The following is an 18,183-nucleotide window of genomic DNA, read 5'->3' as shown; positions in this document are numbered from 1 at the left end:
TGTCACTGCCCCTGGTACTGGGAAGTCACAGCCCAGATTCATGCTGGCGGATGCTATGGTTATGGAAGGCTTCCCCTACCTTATGTCCCGGACTGTCCCAGCAGCCTGGTGAGAGAATGGTTATGTACTGGGTATCTGACGAGCAGTCAGATCCCAACTGGCTGACGTTAGTGCCTCGTTTCTCTTGTTTCATATGCCTTCTTAAATCTCTCACTTCTTTAAAGTGGCTGACTTGTCATCTTCATCGTGTGAATGTTTCTCAAGGACCATGGGAAATGCTTACACAGATTACATAATTTAACGTATTCCAAGTCATTATCTTTCATTTGTTGTCTAGCTGCTTAAGTGTGACTGCCTTGTTCAACCCAACATATCTGCTATTTATCCATCGATCCATTCTGCCATCCTTGAGTCAGTCAGTGGAGCTCTTTTCCTGCTTTAGGTGCTAGGGAACATAGGTGAAGAATATGTCTCTTCCTTAAGGGTCTGGGGTTCATCACACATTAGAACAACTACAGGTGTTTGCTAATTCACAGCTCCCCTTTATCAGTCTTAGCCCTGAGCCCGGCCTTGGCATCCTTATCAATAAGCACTCCCAAGGAAGCTGTTCCCCACCAGGGATGGTCCATTCACTTGCCTAGTCCTGAAGCCTTCATCCTGGTGGCACAGGGATCGTCATTCATGAGAACCATCTTGCTGTAGTTGGGTTTCCTGGGAAGCGGATGCTAAGGTTGTTCTTGTTGCTGTTCATTCGCTAAATCGTGTCTGACTTTTTGCAACCCCATGGACCGCAGCATGCCAGGTTTGCCTGTCCTTCACTATCGCCCAGAGTTTGCTAAGATTCATGGCCACTGAGTTGGTGATGCTGTCTAACCACTTCATCCTCTGAGATGTGATGTTTATTATGGGGTGCCTTTGGGATCAACATTTTTGAAACTGACAGAGAAGAAATCAAGATGGAACAGAGGGAGAAGTTAAGCAGGGAGAATGACTAACCAAGACCCCAGTCAACCCCCTAGGAGCCCTGGTGCTAGAATGGCCTTTCAGAATTGTCCAGAATCGAGATGAGGATTGGTCAGTCATTGAGGGCTCCCTTGGAAGGGGGTGCCACCTTAGCAAGGCAGTGTCTTCAGCCAGGATGGTCTCCAAAGAGGACCAAGAGCTGAGGCCATCTTCTGCCAGCATGTTCAGCAGTTGCTTTGGTGATGGCTGGATGGATCGATGTTTGCTTTGTTCACCATTTTATTCCTGGTACCCAGCAGTGACAGAATTTATTTTCCTGGTCTCCAAAATCACTGTGGATGGTGACTGCAGCCATGAAAGTAAAAGACGCTTGCTCCTTGGAAAGAAAGCTATAACAAACCTAGACAGCATATTAAAAAGTAAAGACATCACTTTGCCGACGCAGGTCTGTATAGTCAAAGCTATAGTTTCTCCAGTAGTCATGTATGGATGTGAGAGTTGGGCCATAAAGAAGGCTGAGTACTGAAGAATTGATGCCTTTGAACTGTGGTGCTGGAGAAGACTCTTGAGAGCCCCTTGGACTGAAAGGAGATCAAACCAGTCAATCCTAAAGGAAATCAACCCCGAATATTCATTAGAATGACTGAGGCTAAAGCTGAAGCTCCAATACTTTGACAACTTGATGTGAAGAGCCAACTCATTAGAAAAGACCCTGATGCTAGAAAAGATTGAAGGCCAAAGGAGAAGAGGGTGGCAGAAGATGAGATGGTTAGATAGCATCACCAACTCAATAGATATGAATTTGAGCGAACTCCGGGAGATAGTAACAGGGGAGCTGGCGTGTTACAGTTCATAGGGTCACAAACAGTTGGACACGACTGATGGACAGAACAACAGCAATAGCAGCAACCCAGCACACAGCTGGCACCCAGTATTTTGGGGGCTGGAATTACTCAAACTTTATATAAAGCATGGTTAAGTCATCCAGCAAGTATGGACTATTTTAGCAATAATTTTTGAGCATCTGTTGTATACCAGGCACTATTATCTTGCTTTTGGAGTTTATAATCTAGGGGGTTTGGGGTGGGTGGTGGCTCCACGGGGCTTCCTGGAAGAGGTGACATTCAGTCTAGGGGGTGTGACTTCCTGGAAGGTGGGCCCTGGCCCAGTGTTGGACCCAGTGTTTCCTTGGCTCCCTAGGAGATGACTTTTTGAGATGGAGAGTGAACGGGTAAGGGATGTTTTTCTCAGGGAGGGAGGGGACTCTCCATCCAACCCACCTGTCGGGGCACCTGTCCTCCATGGGAAATTCCCTGCTCGGCTTGCGTCCACTGACGTTTGAACTCCCAGTAGCCTGGAACTTCCCCAGGGTCCCATTGGCCCAGTGACTTTTGAGTAATTGGAGAGCGGAGGGACCACTCTTGAAAGCTGAGTGGAAACATATATTTTCTCCTTTGTGAGTCACCAAAAACTACAGCCCTGGGTAGTTGCTTTTTTTTTTTTTCCTGTATGTAAATCAGCTGTCATTACAGTTCAGGAAGTTGAGACTCTGAGCAAGGAGGGCGAGATGGAATCAGTGACTTTTAGATCTGAAAGCGACCTAGAGGTTGTGCGGTCCAACCCCTTCCTTTGCAAGAGGCCTCAAGTGGGGAAGGGACTTACAAGGTTACCTAGTGGACTTGGAGAGAGGGGCAAGGTGTTTGACTCCCTATAAAACACTGGCTGGTATATTCAGTCATTTCTTCCCAGTCCACTCACTGCCCCACGAGGCACCAAGATGCACTCCACAGCCTGGCCCACGCAGGTTGTTTTCATCTGCACGCGTCGTCACCAAGTGATCTGAGAGGCTGTTACCGAAAGCGATAGCTTTGATGTTCTGGGTGACAAGACCCAAGTACCGTGGCAGGAAGGGAGGTTTCAGGGGTTTGGAGAATCGAAAACTATTTACGTCGGGGTTGATTTAATAATTTTACATCTTTGGGGTGGGAGGGGTGGTGAGAGAAAGTTGAATGCAAGTGCAGCTACGAGAAAGCGAGTTTGGGTGGAGGGTTAGGAAGTAACATGCTGCCGGGCTCCAGGGAAAGCAGCCAGGAAAGGGGGACCCTCCAGAAGGCTCTTCCTCCCCCGCCTGCCACCACACCCTCTGTTTTGATGGCAGGGTTTGCACGGTACTTTACAGTTTACAAAGCGTTTTCACAGATACCTGCTTCCATCGACACACAGGGCAGTGCTTTCCAATTCCGTCTGCTCCCACACTTTTGCACCGTCTTGGGGGAGCTTGCCTGGAAATCCAGGCATCTCTGACTCCAGTTCCTTTCTTCTTGGGACAGGGACAGGGTGGGTCTTCACTCTCCTTCCTGGGAGAAGCGTAGGGCTTAGGAGCTGTTTCTGTGCTCCCCACCAGCCTCTCCGCTTGCAGACGTCTTGAGCATGGTTTTCAAGCACCCTGTGCCTTTGTTTCTTGAGCTGTAAAATGGGCAACCTAAGAGTCACCTCCTGGCTGAGGGCTCTGCCGAGTTCCTGGCGCTGGAGTTAGAAACCCCGGAGGGGATTAGTTCAGGTGATGTTCCCACCTTGCTCTCACAGCAGCTCTGCAGTTCCAGGGACCTACGGACTGGTCTCTTGGCAACCAGATCTCAGCATCCTCAAATATAATGGATGCTGCTGCTCCTTCTGGTCTTTAATCATTCTGGTCCCTGTACCTCTGAAAACAGGAGGATGTGTGGTGGGTGACAGCTGTGTATGGGGCCACGGCATTGTCAAGCAAGCACGGAAGGGTTGATCCTCAGAGCAGAGTCTAACCAGAACTGGGTCGATTTCTTTTTCTCCCTGTATATTAAAAATAACATCAAGCAAACTTTTTTAAATAGCTAAGTCATTCACAGGACAAAACACAGAAGGGATACAAGTGTTTTCGATCAGGACCCCTACCCATCCTGTCCCCAGATCCTTTTTTCTCCTCACTGGTGACACTGATGTCCCCAGTTGGCTGGGTCCCCCAGAGATCATCTGGATGTTGCTGAAGCTGCTTGAAAAGGAAGATGTGTTTCTGTGAGCACATCTCCAAACAGGGGTTGGGCATAAGTGTATATAATGCAGAGCAGCCCTGGTGCGAGAACACAGGGCAGGGAGCCTGCATCTCAGGTCCCTTGTAGCCACATTGGGACTGCAGCCTCATGGTGTGGGGGGCTGGTACCTCAGCTTCAAGGGCAGCATGGGCTCGGTGCTGGCTGCTCCTTGGCCTGGAGTGCCAGCCTTCCTCCTGCCTGTGGAAATCCCATGGATGCAACCGGGGCTCATCCCAGCTCACTCATGCTCCAGATTAAAACCCGGACAGGAGCCCCCCTCCAGCCTCATTTTCCCACAGTGTGGAAGGAAAATGTTGTTGTTGATCAAGTCTCTCACTGACTCATGTCCAACTCTTTGCGACCCCATGGACTGCAGCACGCCAGGCTTCCCAGTCCTTCACTATCTTCTAGGGTTTGCTCAAACTCATGTCCATTGAGTCAGCAATGCCATCCAACCATCTCATCCTTTTCTGCGCCCTTCTCCTCCTGTCCAGTCTTTCCCAACATCAGGGTCTTTTCCAATGAGTCAGCTCTTCACATCAGGTGGCCAAAGTATTATAGCTTCAGCATCAGTCCTTCCAATGAGTACTCAGGACCAATTTCCTTTAGGATTGACTGATTTGATCTCCCTGCTGTCCAGGAGACTCTCAAGATTCTTCCCTAGCACCACAGTTGGAAAGCATCACTTCTTCAGCGCTCAGCCTTCTTTATGGTCTAGTTCTCACGTCCATACATGACTCCTGGAAGGGGAATAACAGTAGAATTTGCCCAAAGTGTTCTTATGGGGATCAGATGACTCAAGATGCAGACAAATCTTGCAACGCTGCCTGGCACATAGCAAAAGTCAGCCTTGGCTGCACTGGTCCTTACTGCCGCTGCCTTCCTTCTTACCCCGCCCTCCTCCTGGCTCACTGCTGGGTGGCAAGGAGGTGGGCTCTCCAAGCCTGGCCCTGGGGCATGGCAGTAGAAGTAGCCACCCATCTGTCTTTCTTTTTCTTGGCGAGAGTGGTGGTGGTTCCTTTGTAGTACCCTGGTGGCTCAGATGGTAAAGAGCCTGCCTGCAAGGCAGGAGATATGGGTTCGATCCTTGGGTGGGGAAGACCCCCTGGAGAAGAGAATGGCAACCCACTCCAGTGTTCTTGCCTAGAGAATCTCATGGACAGGTGAGCCTGCTGGGATCACAAAGAATTGGACATGACTGAGTAACTAAACCACCATACAGTGAATTGTAACACTTTTACATCTGATTTTGGTGGAAAAACCTTGTGTTTTGGGCTGGCACGGATGGTCTGTACTAGACCTTTAGGCCTGTTCCTGCCTTCCTGCTCCTCAGCTCTTGGTCATCTTTTACTCGAGTGTGATTTCAGAATGGCAGGAAAAATTACAAGGATGATTTCCAGGTCAGGAGTCCCCATGCAGTTGCTCCCTTCATGACTGGCTTACTGTCTCCTGCAAGGAAGCCCAGGGCTCTGCCTGTGGGGTGGCTGGTCCTGGCTGCCATCAGTGTGGCCAAGCGGCCTTGCTGCCCAGGCAGCTTCCAGGTGGTATTGGGGCTGGCTGCCCGGTGACAAGGTGGCCTCGCTCACAGTGGCGCTGGTGATTAATTACCCAGCACCGTGTGTCACACTCCGTGCCCCTTGCCTTCTCGTTGGAGAAGGGATGATGGTACGGTTCCTTTTTTCAGGTGGTGGATAGGAGTAGACACTCTGGAGCTGTGACGCAGAGCAAGGGAGGTCCCTCTCAAGGGGCTAGGGTCTGGGCCCCCATCTGTCTCTCGCTTCCTCGGGACCTGGGGGGGTAGTGGGTCTGCCTGGCATGGGCACTCAGGCTCCCCATTCATCAGGGCCCAGCTGGGCCCAGCAGTGATGTTCCTCCATCCCGAGCAACATCAGGGAAGTATTGTCAGCATCCCCACGGAAGCCTGTGGTCCTCTGGTTCAGGCTCAAGCGCAGAGCATCTCCAAGAGCCACAGTGCAGGTGAATGTCTGTCCTCCAAACAGAGTGTCAGGCAGGAGGGTTCGAGAGCAGCAACCCCCTCACCCTTCAGACCCAGGCTCCTGGCCTTTCCCCCACCCCCTGCCCCGGCCCCTCTTCTGCTGAGCTTGCCGGATCCCTGGGAGAAGTGGCCCTGCACGCGCTGTCACCCTGGGCCAGACCTGTCTCCTCTCCTCCGGCTTGTCTCTGTGACCGCCCTGCCTGCTGGCTCTGGGTGTTGAGGTTGTGACCCACCCACTCTGGCCTCCGGCCACCCAGGCCACCCTCCCACCATGCTCTGGCTGAGCTGACTCTTGGGGAGAAAGTTAGAAATTTTAGTTCCTTAATTTCCACAGAACATTGCTCTGTGTGTGTGGTTTAAAACATTAATTAAAAACATTAATCAGTATGGCTGCTTCGAAAAGAGGTTCTTTTTCTGCAGGAGCTGATGTTCTTGTTCCCACAGGTTCCTTTCGAGGATGGGGTGGGGGGAGCATGCAGAACCGACACTTCAGCCGCAGATTTGCTGGTTGATGTCAGGAAGCCTCCTTAGCCGAGTTTTAGTTTCCACATCTGTAAAGTGGGGATGACAGTTGTACCTGTGGCCAGACCTTCTGGGTTACTGGTAAGTGCTCGGTGAGGTCTGGGGGAATATTCCTTAGCAAAGAGTCCCTTACCAAGTGTGCTTGTAAACGGCACTGTTATATGAATTACATGAATTACATTTCCTTAATGCTTGTGGTTTTCCAGAGCCCCTTTGCATGAACTCTCATTTAATCCTGGCAGCGTAATGGGGAGATGGCATAAGTGTCATAATCCGTTCCATTTTACAGATGAAGAAACTGAGACCCAAGAGTCACAGCCAGGTGTGGAGATGTGTGGCTTTGACTCAAACCTCAGCTTTTCGCACTGTTTGCCTTGGCTTCACTTATTCCCTGAGCCCCCACACTGAGCAAGTCACGGTGGTGAGATAGGGAGAGAGGAGACCTCATTTTCCCCTCTTATTGGGAGGAGACTGAGAAGTTAGGGCCCAGGCTTAAGTTCAGTACTAATGATAACTGACGTTTCTCAGGTTCATAGCGTGCATAACGCGCTAGACCAAGTGCTGAGTTCTGCAAAGATTCTCACTTAACACGAAGAACAAACCTCGAGGATGAGAAACTGAGGCTTAGAGAACTGGTCATTCGCTCAGGCTCCTCACAGGACTTTTTCAGGCGTTGAAGTGGGATGCCAACCCAGGCACGCTGACAAGAGCCCACAGTCAACCAGGAAGCCGGGCTGCTGCCTTTTGTGGGTAATGAAGCGAATTTTGACAATGAGGCAAAAAGTGCTTTCCTGGTCAAAGTGCCGGAGCAGCGTGGGAGGCTGCCCACAGCTCAGCGTGGGTGTGCTGAGGAGGGCATCTTTCTGGGCGCATGGCTAGTCAAGGGGGCCTCTCAGAGGGAGGGGGGATTCGCCCTCTCCTGCTGGGAACTGGGCCTCAGATGGATTAAACTGGTACTTGATGGGAGGAGACAGGAACTCTCTGGGGCTTGCAGAGCTGTTGTAGGTTGGTCCGTGATGCTAACACATCCAGAGGAGGCATGTGACAACTGGTGGGTCCAGAGAGGCAACCTGGGTCCAGGGTTTTGTGGAGGAGAGAGAGGGACTTGATGGTGGGGCACTCAAGCTGCCTGGCCTCCTCTCTCGGCTGGGACAGAAGCGTCCTGAGCTGCTCCGGCTTTCCAGACTTCAGGGCGAATTCCCCTTTGGAACTTGTCAGCCTTCTTTCTCCTGAGTGTGGGCTCACTGAGCCCCATCTCCTTGATGATCTGGCTGCCAGGATGTTGGGAGTTTTTGTGGGGACAGGACAGGAAGGAGGTATGGAAGGGGAAAGGATCACCCTGTTGTCAATGTGACGGTGGGTGCCGCACCGCCCTTTGAAGGAGAGAACAGGATCCATGTCTGTGCCTGCCTCCCCCCAGCTGGGCATTCAGCCCTGATTCCAGGGGACTTAGGAGGTCCTCCCAGAGCTGGTAAACAAGCGACAGCCCCTGGTTGTGAGTTGTCCCTCACCCTGCCCCACGCTTTTGGCCTCTTCTTGTAAGCCACCTCCATCAGTGGTTAGGATAAGAATCTCTGACCAGGCCGCAGTTTTGGTTCCCTGAGTAACGCACAATGTCCACTGATCACATGTTACTACATGACAGTGTTAGGCACAGATAAAGCTGCAGCCAAGTTAATCTGGTATAGTTATGTGGTTCACAAACTCCCCACCATCCGTGGAATGGGTTGGGCTTCCAGGGACTGGCCATTCTCAGAATGAAGTTGTTGGGTATGTTTCTCCTTCCCTTCTGCCCAGAATTCCTGGAATCAGATGAATGAAAAAGCTTAAGCAGGGAAGGAATGGGACTGCAGTCGGTAGATGGAGGCTTGGGAGTCAGGAAAACCTAACCTGACTGTGACCTGGGTGCTTATGTGACTTCTGAAACTGCCACTAGCAAGACCAGAATATTCTCACAGAATAAAATGGCTTAATGCATTCAAATGTCCAACGCAGTGCTTCGCACATAATTGTTGTTGCTTTATTCACTAAGTCGTGTCTGACTCTTTGTGACCCCGTGTAGCTCACCAGGCTCCTCTGTCCATGGGTTTCTCCAGGCAAGAATACTGCAGTGGGTTGCCATTTCCTCCTCTGGGGATCTTCTCGACCCAGGGACTAAACCTGCATCTCCTGCGTTGGCAGGTAGATTCTTTGCCACTGAGCCACCAGGGACCCCTTGGCACATAGTAGCTACTCAGTAAATGCCTGCTCTTCTGATGCTTCTCATTTAGCACATAGTAAAGATGCACTTGTTATTTCTTTCAATGAATGAGATGTCTCATTACCAAATTCATTTCTGTGAGCATTGACACTAATAGTTCCCTTTTCTTGGTTATTTCTAGAATCTTGTTATACCTGGGATTTTGGTGCCTTTAATCTGAGAAAAAGTACATATACATTCAATAATCCAAAAGGACTTGAAAACTGTTCTTCTCTGAACTAAAGCCGGAATGTCATGGGATTTAAAGAATCAAGGTAAGAAATGTTCTCCTCCTGAACCTTTTGGAACCAATGATGGCCATTGGAATTGGTGATCTCTTGCAACACAACTTGGGGTGTGGTTTCTGACCTCTTCCTGTAAACCCACCCTGGTACACAAGATCTGACTCTCAGGGTTTGTTCGCCTGGACCTCGTGCCTGGGGGCAATCCCTCTGTCCCCAGCTGGGAAAGGGGTTCACAGTCTCCTGGTGGATACCCCACACTTTTCCTTCTGGTGACAGGTGAGGCTGCTCGGGCCACCCTGCTGAGGTGTGTGGAGCCGGCACCAGGGAGAGACTGGATACGTTTGGTGGGATTATGTGATCAGGTCAGCAGATCTTCGTGGGTATCCAGATGTAATCTCTTCCTCTCTCCCCGCCTCCTTGAACTGCCTGTGCCATCTTCCAAGTCTCAGGCTGCCTGCGGGACGAGGGTAAAAGGTTAAAACTGATGCCTTCCGGTGAACCTCGGTTTTCCTGGTTTTGCTCCTCACCTCGCTCAGCCTCCCCAAGCCTTGATTTCCTCATTTATAAAATCAGCATCCTAGTAGTGCCCCAGGAGGAGGTAGGTGCTGAGTGATATGGGGAGATAAAGTTTACCCTGCTGCCTTTCATGGAGGAGGAAATGCTCCGAAACGGAAGAAGGTTCTTTCTTGGGTTTGTTTTCAATTCATTAATGACACCATTTCAAGGCCCTGCCAGGCAGCAGGCTGTTTCCAAGTCCTTGGTCTGCGACTCTCTCTGCCTTTCACCTGCCACCAAGTCTGCCTGGGAAAGGGCTGGTCACGCGTGCATAGCCCCTTGCCCTGAGCAAAGTTGATTTCTCCCTCCACTGGACTGGAGCCGGCAGTTGAAGGAATGTCTTTAGGATGCCGTGTGATTTCCCCACCCTTCCCCATCCCCCTGGGAGTCCCTGCGGTCACTGGCGAGTTTGAACTGCTTTACACATCCTGACGCCCCAGGCTTGAGCCTCCCTGGTGGACGCTGACAGAACAAATGAATGAATTATTGAGGAGGAGGGTTTAGAGAGGAAAAGCCAGAGTGGGAACCAGAAGGAGAAAGCTTTTACAGATTTAGAGCAAAGAGCGAGGTCCGTTGTCATTTTTTTCTTCAACGAGGTGCTGTAAGGAATAAATAGCATGACGGAAAAAGGAAAAATGAGTCTCACCACACATGGCGAAGCTCTGCAAGGCTGGAGAGCTGGATGACAAAGTGTGGACCGGGGAGGAACCGGTTAGGGTCGTGCTGAGGGAGTCCTCTCGTTATCTCTCCTCCTGCGTCCCACATCTCTTCAACATGCGTTTGGATCTCTGACCTCCTGTGGTGTTGAGGAGCCTGTGACCCTCAATAGGGATGTAAAGCACGAAGCTCTGCCCTTCAGTCAAGGTGGGAGCCCTGAAACACAAAGGCACTGCCCTGGCGCAGTGGTAAGCACCCACCTGCCAGGGCAGGAGACACAAGAGACATGGGTTTGATCCCTGGGTTGGGAAGATGCCCTGGAGGAGAAAATGGCAACCCACTCCAGTATTCCTGCCTGGAGAATCCCATGGACAGAGGAGCCTGGCGGGCTACAGTCCATGGCATCTCAAAGAGTCGGACCTGACTGGGTGACTGAGCACACACGCGCTGCAGATTCACAGACGTCTGGGAGGCCTGGGGAGGGGCCCTTGTTCATTCCGAGAAGCTTGCAGCCTCTTGAGATTCGCAGATGATGCGTGTGCCTAAGAGCTACCTGGACCTGAGCTGCTGAGCGCTAGAGGAGCCTTTCTGCCTTCAGGTGCTCCGCAGCCCGGCGCACTCACCTCCCCCATTCGCATTTTTAAAACTGTATTTGGCTGCGCCGAGCTTGATTGTGACACATGGGATCTCCGTTGCAGTATGTGGGATCTATTAATAGTTCCCTGACCAGGGCTCGAACCCAGGGCCCCTGCGTTTGGGAGCAGAGTTTTAGCCACTGGACCACCAGGGAAGCCCTACCCCAGTTCACTTTTATTTCAAGATCTAATTGCTCATTCTGGTGTCAGAAAGCCACTGTGGAAGGTATGGCTGACAGGCCTTCCCGTGAAAGTGCTGCACGCCTCTTCTGGGCCCTCGAGCTCACAATCAGTCCTGTAAGCTTTGTTTCAGAAGCCCACGCTCCCGGTCCAGGCCATCAGCTCGGGAAGCAGGAGTGTCCGTGGACAGGCAGCCGCCTCGCCAAGCACCCTCCCTGCTCCAAGTAGCACCTGCAGGGCCGGGGCGCGCTGTTCCCGCATCCAGGGAACCTGCCGATGGGAGTTCAGGCCCTGGGGCGGACGATCTGAAAGCTGGAAGAACTGTTCTATGGATGGAGGAAAGGGTGGGCAGGCCTGTCTGGGGGTAATGGGAAAGGAATTTCCCTAGAATTCAGCTGCTGGGAGCAGACAGAGCAGAAGTGGTTGCTGAGAATCCGAGACACGCAGTCCTGAAGGCTTCCCCGGGCAGGGCTGCTCTGTTCTCAGGGCTCCGAGAAGAGCCCAAGCTTTGTGCTTGTGCCTGCGGGCCTAGGTGTTCTGAAGACGCTGCTCTCCTCCGGGAAGCCTGTCTGCCCGCCTCCCTGCCTAGAAGTCCGCTCACCTGGGCTGCACGCCAGCGAGGGCATCCGCATCCGTGGGGCTCTTTGCACTGTTCCTGCCGTGGAACAGAAGTACCAATAACCTGGATTCTACCCCAGTTCCGCTTCCCAGCCCTGCTGTGACCCTGGGCAAGACCTTTACAGCTCGCCGCACTCCTCTGGGTCAGCTGCTGAATCCAGCCCGAGGAAACAGTCAGTGGGAAGGTGTCCTTGCTGTTTGCTTCTCCCCACCTCCTTAACTTGTTTGGCTCCCAGCCACGTTATTCTGTCTCGCACCAGCCCCTCCTCACGCCTGTGCTTGGGGTTGCCTTCTTCCCTCTGACCATGCTTTTCTGGACTCTTCTCCCACCCCCGCCTCCCTCTGGAAACATCTCTTGGCTGCTGATGGATCTTCCCAAACCAGCCCTCTCTGGCCATGGGTGAGAGGGCATTCGAGAGCACCTTCCTGCCTGACCTTGGACGCCAGCCAGCCCTGGGCTTTAGCCGTAGGGTACGTGTGTCAAGATTGCTTCCTTTATTCAGTGTCCACGGTATCAAAAGAACTCCTGACCCACTCAGAACTCTCCCCTTGAAACAGAAACAGATTCTCAAAACACCTCTGCTGCTGGCCCGTTTTACTATTGCTGTTTCTTGTGGTTTCATAGTGAGGTTTTTGGCTCATTGCATTTGACCTGGTGTTTATTTTTAGTCGTGAAGACAGAGTTCAATTAATGTCAAAACGTGAGGGCAAATGCAGAGGAGGGATTCGTAAGTCTAGGGGAAAATGTGCCTAATTTTGTTTCTTCTGATAGCATCTGTCACACCAGCAGACGCTGAGCTTCCTCGGCGCTGCCTATGATGGGCTTTGCAGAGGCAGTGAGTCCAAGCCACCCCTGAAAATGAAAGCATTTCTGGGTCTCTTTCACTCCGGTTTATCCAGCAGCTGGCCACAGAGCTGAGTACTGACCACAGTTATCATTACGAGTGATAATTATTATAATTAATATTTGAGTAAAGGCCAGCCTTTGGAGCCTTCAGTTCTTTTTTTTATAAGAATTTTTTTTTTTTTTTAATGTGGACCACTTTTAAAGTCTTTATCTAACTTGTTATACAGTGTTGCGTCTGTTTTCTATTTTGGTTTTTTTAGCATGTGAGATCTTAGCTCCCCAAAAAAGTGTTAGTTGCTCAGTTCCTCTTTGTGACCCCGTGAACTGTAGCCCACCAGGCTCCTCTGTTCATGGAATTCTCCAGGCAAGGATACCAGAGTGGGTTGCCATGCCCTTCTCCAGGAGATCTTCCCGACCAAGGGGTCGAACCTGGGTCTTCCACATTACAGGCAGATTCTTTACCGTCTGAGCCACCAGGGAAGCCCACTTAGCTCCTCAACCAGGGATGAAACTCTCACCCCCTGCATTAGAAGGTGGGGTCTTAACCCCTAGACTGTCAGGGAGGTGTTATCATCTCGCTCGTGGGTTTGGTTTCCTTCTGTCTCCAGAAGCAGCATCCAACTTCCTTGAACATCAGCTCGTCTCCCCAGATCATGAGTGTTTTGAGAACAGACTCCGGGTCTTGCTCCCTCTTTGGCCACAGCTTTTGGCACCGTGACAGGCATACAGGACATGCTCGGGGACTGTCCTCTTAGATTGCCTGTGTTTTTGGACACTGAGTTGGGGTTAGAATGTCAGATATCAGGCACAGAGTGCTCTTCCTTCAAGGGCTTCCCAGTCTGCTCTGGGATCTGGGAGGAAACTAAGGTCCTCTTGCTTAGGACTTTATAGTTGATAGAAGTTCTTTCTTTCTTCGATCCCATAACTGTTCTCTGAGAACCTGCAGTGAGCCACTGTGCAGAGTGCCTGCAATAAGGGATGAAAATCACCATTCTTGCTCAGAAGGAAACCCGGAGACGGAAGCTGGCTTTATGGATTCCCGTTGCCCTCGACCGTGCGTTCGTGTCCATCCCGTCCAATTCAGATGTCAAGCTCTAATCCCCAGTGTGATGGCGTCAGGAGGTGGGGCTTTGGGAGGTGGCTGGGTCCTAAGGGTGGAGCCCTTACAATGAGATTAATGCTCTTATAAGAAGAGGCATGGGAGAGTCCTGTCTCTCTCTGCTCTCTGAGCTAGGCGGACATAGCCAGAAGTCAGTCTTCCACCAATAGGAACTGAGCGGACTGCACCTTGGTCTTGGACTTCCAGCCTCCAGAACTGTGAGGAATCAATTTCCATTGTTTTCAGCCACCCTGACTGTGATCTCTTGGTATAGCAGCCTGAGCAGACGAGCTACCTGTATTTCACAGATGAGTGAATTGGAGACTCAGAGCAATCATGCTGCTGTGAGCGCCCTGCTAGTTGACGGTGGGTCTCACAGAAGCGTGTGGATGTTCTGAATGCAGGCCCCTGAACCTGCTCGCCTCCCACCGCTATCCCCCACCCCCCACCCCCTCCTCCACCACCCATGGGTCTGGGCTTTCTCTTTGGTGCTTCCTGCTGCTCCGTCTGTCTTTTCATCCTCTTTCCTCTCCTCCCCTCCCCTCTTTTTCTCTGTTGTCTCCCTTTTCTCTTCTTCCAGCTCTTTTCCTTCTGAAGAGGAGGATCTTTCTCTCTATTTTACCTTTTTTGGGGGTAAGGGACCTGATGGTAACGGGGCTGTGTTCGTGCTCTGCCTGGGGTGTTGTCTGTCTTGGTGAATCCACCTCTCCAGCACCTGCTGTGGTGACTGGCGCGATGTAGCAATGTCCTTCTGCTCTCCTCACTTTCCTGCTGTGAGCCAGGCTTTGCGCTCATCTATGGAAGACAGGGAGACAGCAGAGTAGGTAAAAAGTGTCCCGGGGAGACACATTGTATTCAAACCCCTGTTTGCACAGCCTTGTGGACTGGATGTTTAGGTACCCTCCAGACCTCCAGATTCATAGACTGAAGCCCTAACCTTGAGTACAGCTGTACTGGAATTAAGGGAGTAATTAAGGTTAAATAAGGTCATCAGGGTGGGGCCCTGTTCTGGTAAGATTAGTGTCTTTATAAAAAGAGACACCAAAGAAGGCCACTGCGTGCCATCGTTAGAGTGCTACCAGACACCAGATCAGCTGGACCCTTGATCTTGGACTTCTCCAGAACTGTTGTGTGAGCCACAAAGCCTCTGGTGTTTTGTTATGGCAGTCTGGGCTGACCGAGCCACATGGTGGATACACGTGGCTGCAGGCTGGTTTGATTGCCTTGACTGCACAGTCTATGGTTTTGAGATGAGGCTGTTGCCTTTGAACCTTCCCAGCTCCTAGTGTTTAAAACGAGGAGCCCAAACCAAGTTCTCATCCTGCTCTGTCTGTATCCTGATGTTCAAGGTTTCCCTAAGCTGGGCTGAATTCTTTGTTTTCTCCCTTTTTCCTTGCCAAGACATAATCAGATATATATACTGAACTCTTCTGTACTCATAGCCTCAGGTTCCTGGAAGCAGAGGCAGCTCTGGATGCCTGGTCTTGCTTTTTGTGATCCAGTGGGCTGCCTCCCTTTTAAGATGCTCTCCCCATATTATAGAAGATTGTTCATTTTGTTAGTCATTTGTACATTCTACTGGTCAATCAGTTTGCCTCCGAAGTGCTAAGTAGTTCCGTTCCGTTCCGTTCAGTCACTCAGTCGTGTCCGACTCTTTGCGACCCCATGGACTATAGCCTACCAGGCTTCTCCGTCCATGGGATTCTCCAGGCAAGAATACTGGAGTGGGTTACCATTTCCTTCTCCAGGGGATCTTCCCGACCCAGGGATCGAACCGAGGTCTCCCGCATTGGAGGCAGACGCTTTAACTTCTGAGCCACCAGGGAAGTCTAACAGCTCCTATTAGGCACCACCAATAAAGTCCTGTCCTTACAGGAGTGAGAGTAGTGTGTGTAGTATGATGAAGGTGCTGCTGCTAATACTACCAGCAATAATAGTAAAAATAATAATAGCTCAGATGTATTATCCACAGTGTTCCCAACACTTTACATATATTATCTCATCTGCTCTTCAGAGCATACCAGGAAATAGGGATTAACTAACATGCCGAAGACAGCCAATGAGAGCATCTCCCCGTGGAATGGATACGAAGCACACACCAGCATGTTCATGCTGTGTGCTTTTGCACAGTCTCAAGCTCTTTTCCTTTTTAAACTTGAGGCTAATGTTTAGGATCTTTTACTAATGAGAAGACTGTCGGCCGAACTGATGTAAGTGCCACGCGTCACCGGTAACCCCATCCTGGTATGTCTCTTCATGCCTCTGACTGTGTCCCCACACACCGCCTGTTCCCTCAGGGGACCTCCCAGCTTGGGCTCCGGGTTTCTTCCAGGACTCCCCCATCATTCTCTGCTCGCGTGGGACCTAGGGATACCTGGTGGAACTGAACAGAGTCTGCGGCCCAGCAGGTTTTATCCTCGGTTTGGAATGGAGTGAATGACAGAGCCCCACAAGGTACGCAACCCTCTAGCTCCCTAACTGGTTCTGGGTGCAGGTGGCTTTCAGAAACCCTGAACTGCCAAGGCTCTGAGCCTTTGTTGCTCTTGGTATTATTCCCTGGTGTGCTGGAAGTTCACATTCTTTGGCCCCTTAGCCAGTTTCTCCCCAGTCTTATCTTTCTTCTGAAGCTAGTTGTAATGGGTACCTTTATGAAGTGGGTACCATTGTTGGATGCAAGGCATCCAGTGGATATTTTTTGTCACCTCCAAAGGTGGCAGCCATAAGACTAAGGGATCCACCTGTCCCAGCATCATGCAGTGTTTGGCCACAAGGACTCAGAGGGGCATTTTCCTGCTGTTGAAAAGCAGAGACACCTGGCTTCATTCCTGTGGGAAATGAAAAGTGCTTAGTCACTCAGTCATGTCCGACTCTTTGCGACCCCATGGACTGTTGCCCGCCACATTCCTCTGTCCATGGGATTCTCCAGGCAGGAATACTGGAGTGGGTTGCCATGCCCTCCTCCAGGGGATCGAATCCAGATCTCCCACATTGCAGGCGGATTCTTTACCATCTGAGCCACCAGGGAAGCCCAGGAAATCAGAGAGGGGACTTACGAAAAAATGTTGGGTTAAGGAAAAGGTTCCTGAAAATGGAAATAAGAGGAAAGAAAGGAAAACCAATCTAAGCGTTGTCCTCTCTGGGCTGGCTGCTTCGCTGAGTGTCAGCCCGGCCCCTGCTGGAGCTGGAGGGCACTCGGACAGTGGCTGGCCTGACGGGGGTGGGGGTGGGCCCTGCACAGAAAACAGTGAGGGCGACGGGAGCCCGGCTCTGCTTTGCCGCTTGCCAGCCCTGGCTGGGATGAAGGCTTTAGGCGCTTCTGAGCCTCGGCTTCCTGTTCTGAGGCCCAGATGACATGGTCATCCGTGGCTCGTCTAAGTTGCTGAAGATGCTCCACCCTCAGGCTCTGTGCTGAGGAATTCATCGGCCGTTCGTCTCTGAACTTCGTTTTCCTCCCCATTAATTGAAAGCAGAGGACTGGACGGCTGCCCCGGCCACTCAGTCCCTCCCAGCTTACACATTTCACTTTCATACCTATTCCCTTTTCAGACTGATAGATTTTTTTTTTTTAACTACAGTCTATACATGAGTTTGAGTAAACTCCAGGAGTTGGTGATGGTCAGGAAGGCCTGGCGTGCTGCAGTCCATGGGGTTGAAAGAGTCAGACACCACTGAGCGACTAACTGAACTGAACTGTACTGACAGTCTATACAGACCATACCTTTGTTTAGGTTTCATTAATTTTTGCCTGAAATCCTTTTTCTGTTCCAACATCCCATCCAGGATCCTATATTACATTTAGTTATTATTTCCTTGGACTTCCCAGGTGGTTCTGGGAAAGTGGTAAAGAACCCGCCTTGCCAATGCAAGAGACATGAGGTACAGGTTCGATCCCTGGGTCAGGAAGATCCCCTGGAGGAGGGCATGGCATCCCACTCCAGCATTCTTGCCTGGAGAATTCCATGGACAGAGGAGCCTGGCAGGTTACAATCCATGGGGTCGCATGGAGTCAAACATGACTGAAGCGGCTTAGCATGCATGCACCCATTATGGTTCCTTAGCCTCCTCCTTTGAAAAGGTTTTTTCAAACTTTTGTTTTTGATGACCTTGATAGTTTGGGGGGGGTACAGGTCAGGTATTTTATAGATTGTCTTTCTTAGGATCTGTCCGATGTTTTTCTCATTGTTAGTCTGAGATGATGAGTTTGGGGAGGAAGTCCACAGGGGTAAAGTAACCTTGCTCACCTGGCTATGGTGCTGTTTATTAGATTTCTCCATCATAAAATTATGCACCCCCTCCCCAATTCCTCACCATGCTCGGAAGCATGTCACACCTCTGGACTGGGACGTTTTGCTTCACCTCGCTGGTGGAGTATTTACAAAAATTGTCTGGAATTCTCCATGGGAGATTTTTCTCTTCTTCCCCATTTATTTATATCCATATGGACTGGTGGTTTGTTTGTTTTTTTAATAGATTTTGGATTCTAATTCAATACGACTTTATGTTGTTGCTCAGTGTTTATCAGCTTTGGCCTTTGGTAATTTCTTCAGCTAGCTCCTGTG

General features: G+C 50.8%; 1 long non-coding RNA gene across 19 annotated transcripts in view; it reads left to right on the top strand.

Annotated features, from left to right (window-relative positions):
• LOC129559830 (uncharacterized) overlaps nt 1-18,183 on the top strand; it is a 229,023-nt gene that overhangs the window by 138,522 nt on the left and 72,318 nt on the right. For 16 of the 19 annotated variants that reach the window (XR_016039364.1, XR_016039363.1, XR_008686662.2 and 13 more), the window contains one exon: nt 8,931-9,063. This is a non-coding gene — a long non-coding RNA (uncharacterized LOC129559830). Of the gene's footprint in view, nt 1-8,930; nt 9,064-15,956; nt 16,079-18,183 lie in introns of all 19 variants that reach the window. The other 3 variants (XR_008686658.2, XR_016039361.1, XR_016039360.1) reach the window with 1 other exon arrangement.

This window comes from Moschus berezovskii, chromosome 16, assembly GCF_049115385.1.
Source record: "Moschus berezovskii isolate FMDL1 chromosome 16, NW_MosBer_1.0, whole genome shotgun sequence".
NCBI classification, from domain to species: Eukaryota; Metazoa; Chordata; class Mammalia; order Artiodactyla; family Moschidae; genus Moschus; species Moschus berezovskii.
Note: the sequence above shows the minus strand (reverse complement) of the source record. Positions and strands in the feature narration are given on the sequence as shown.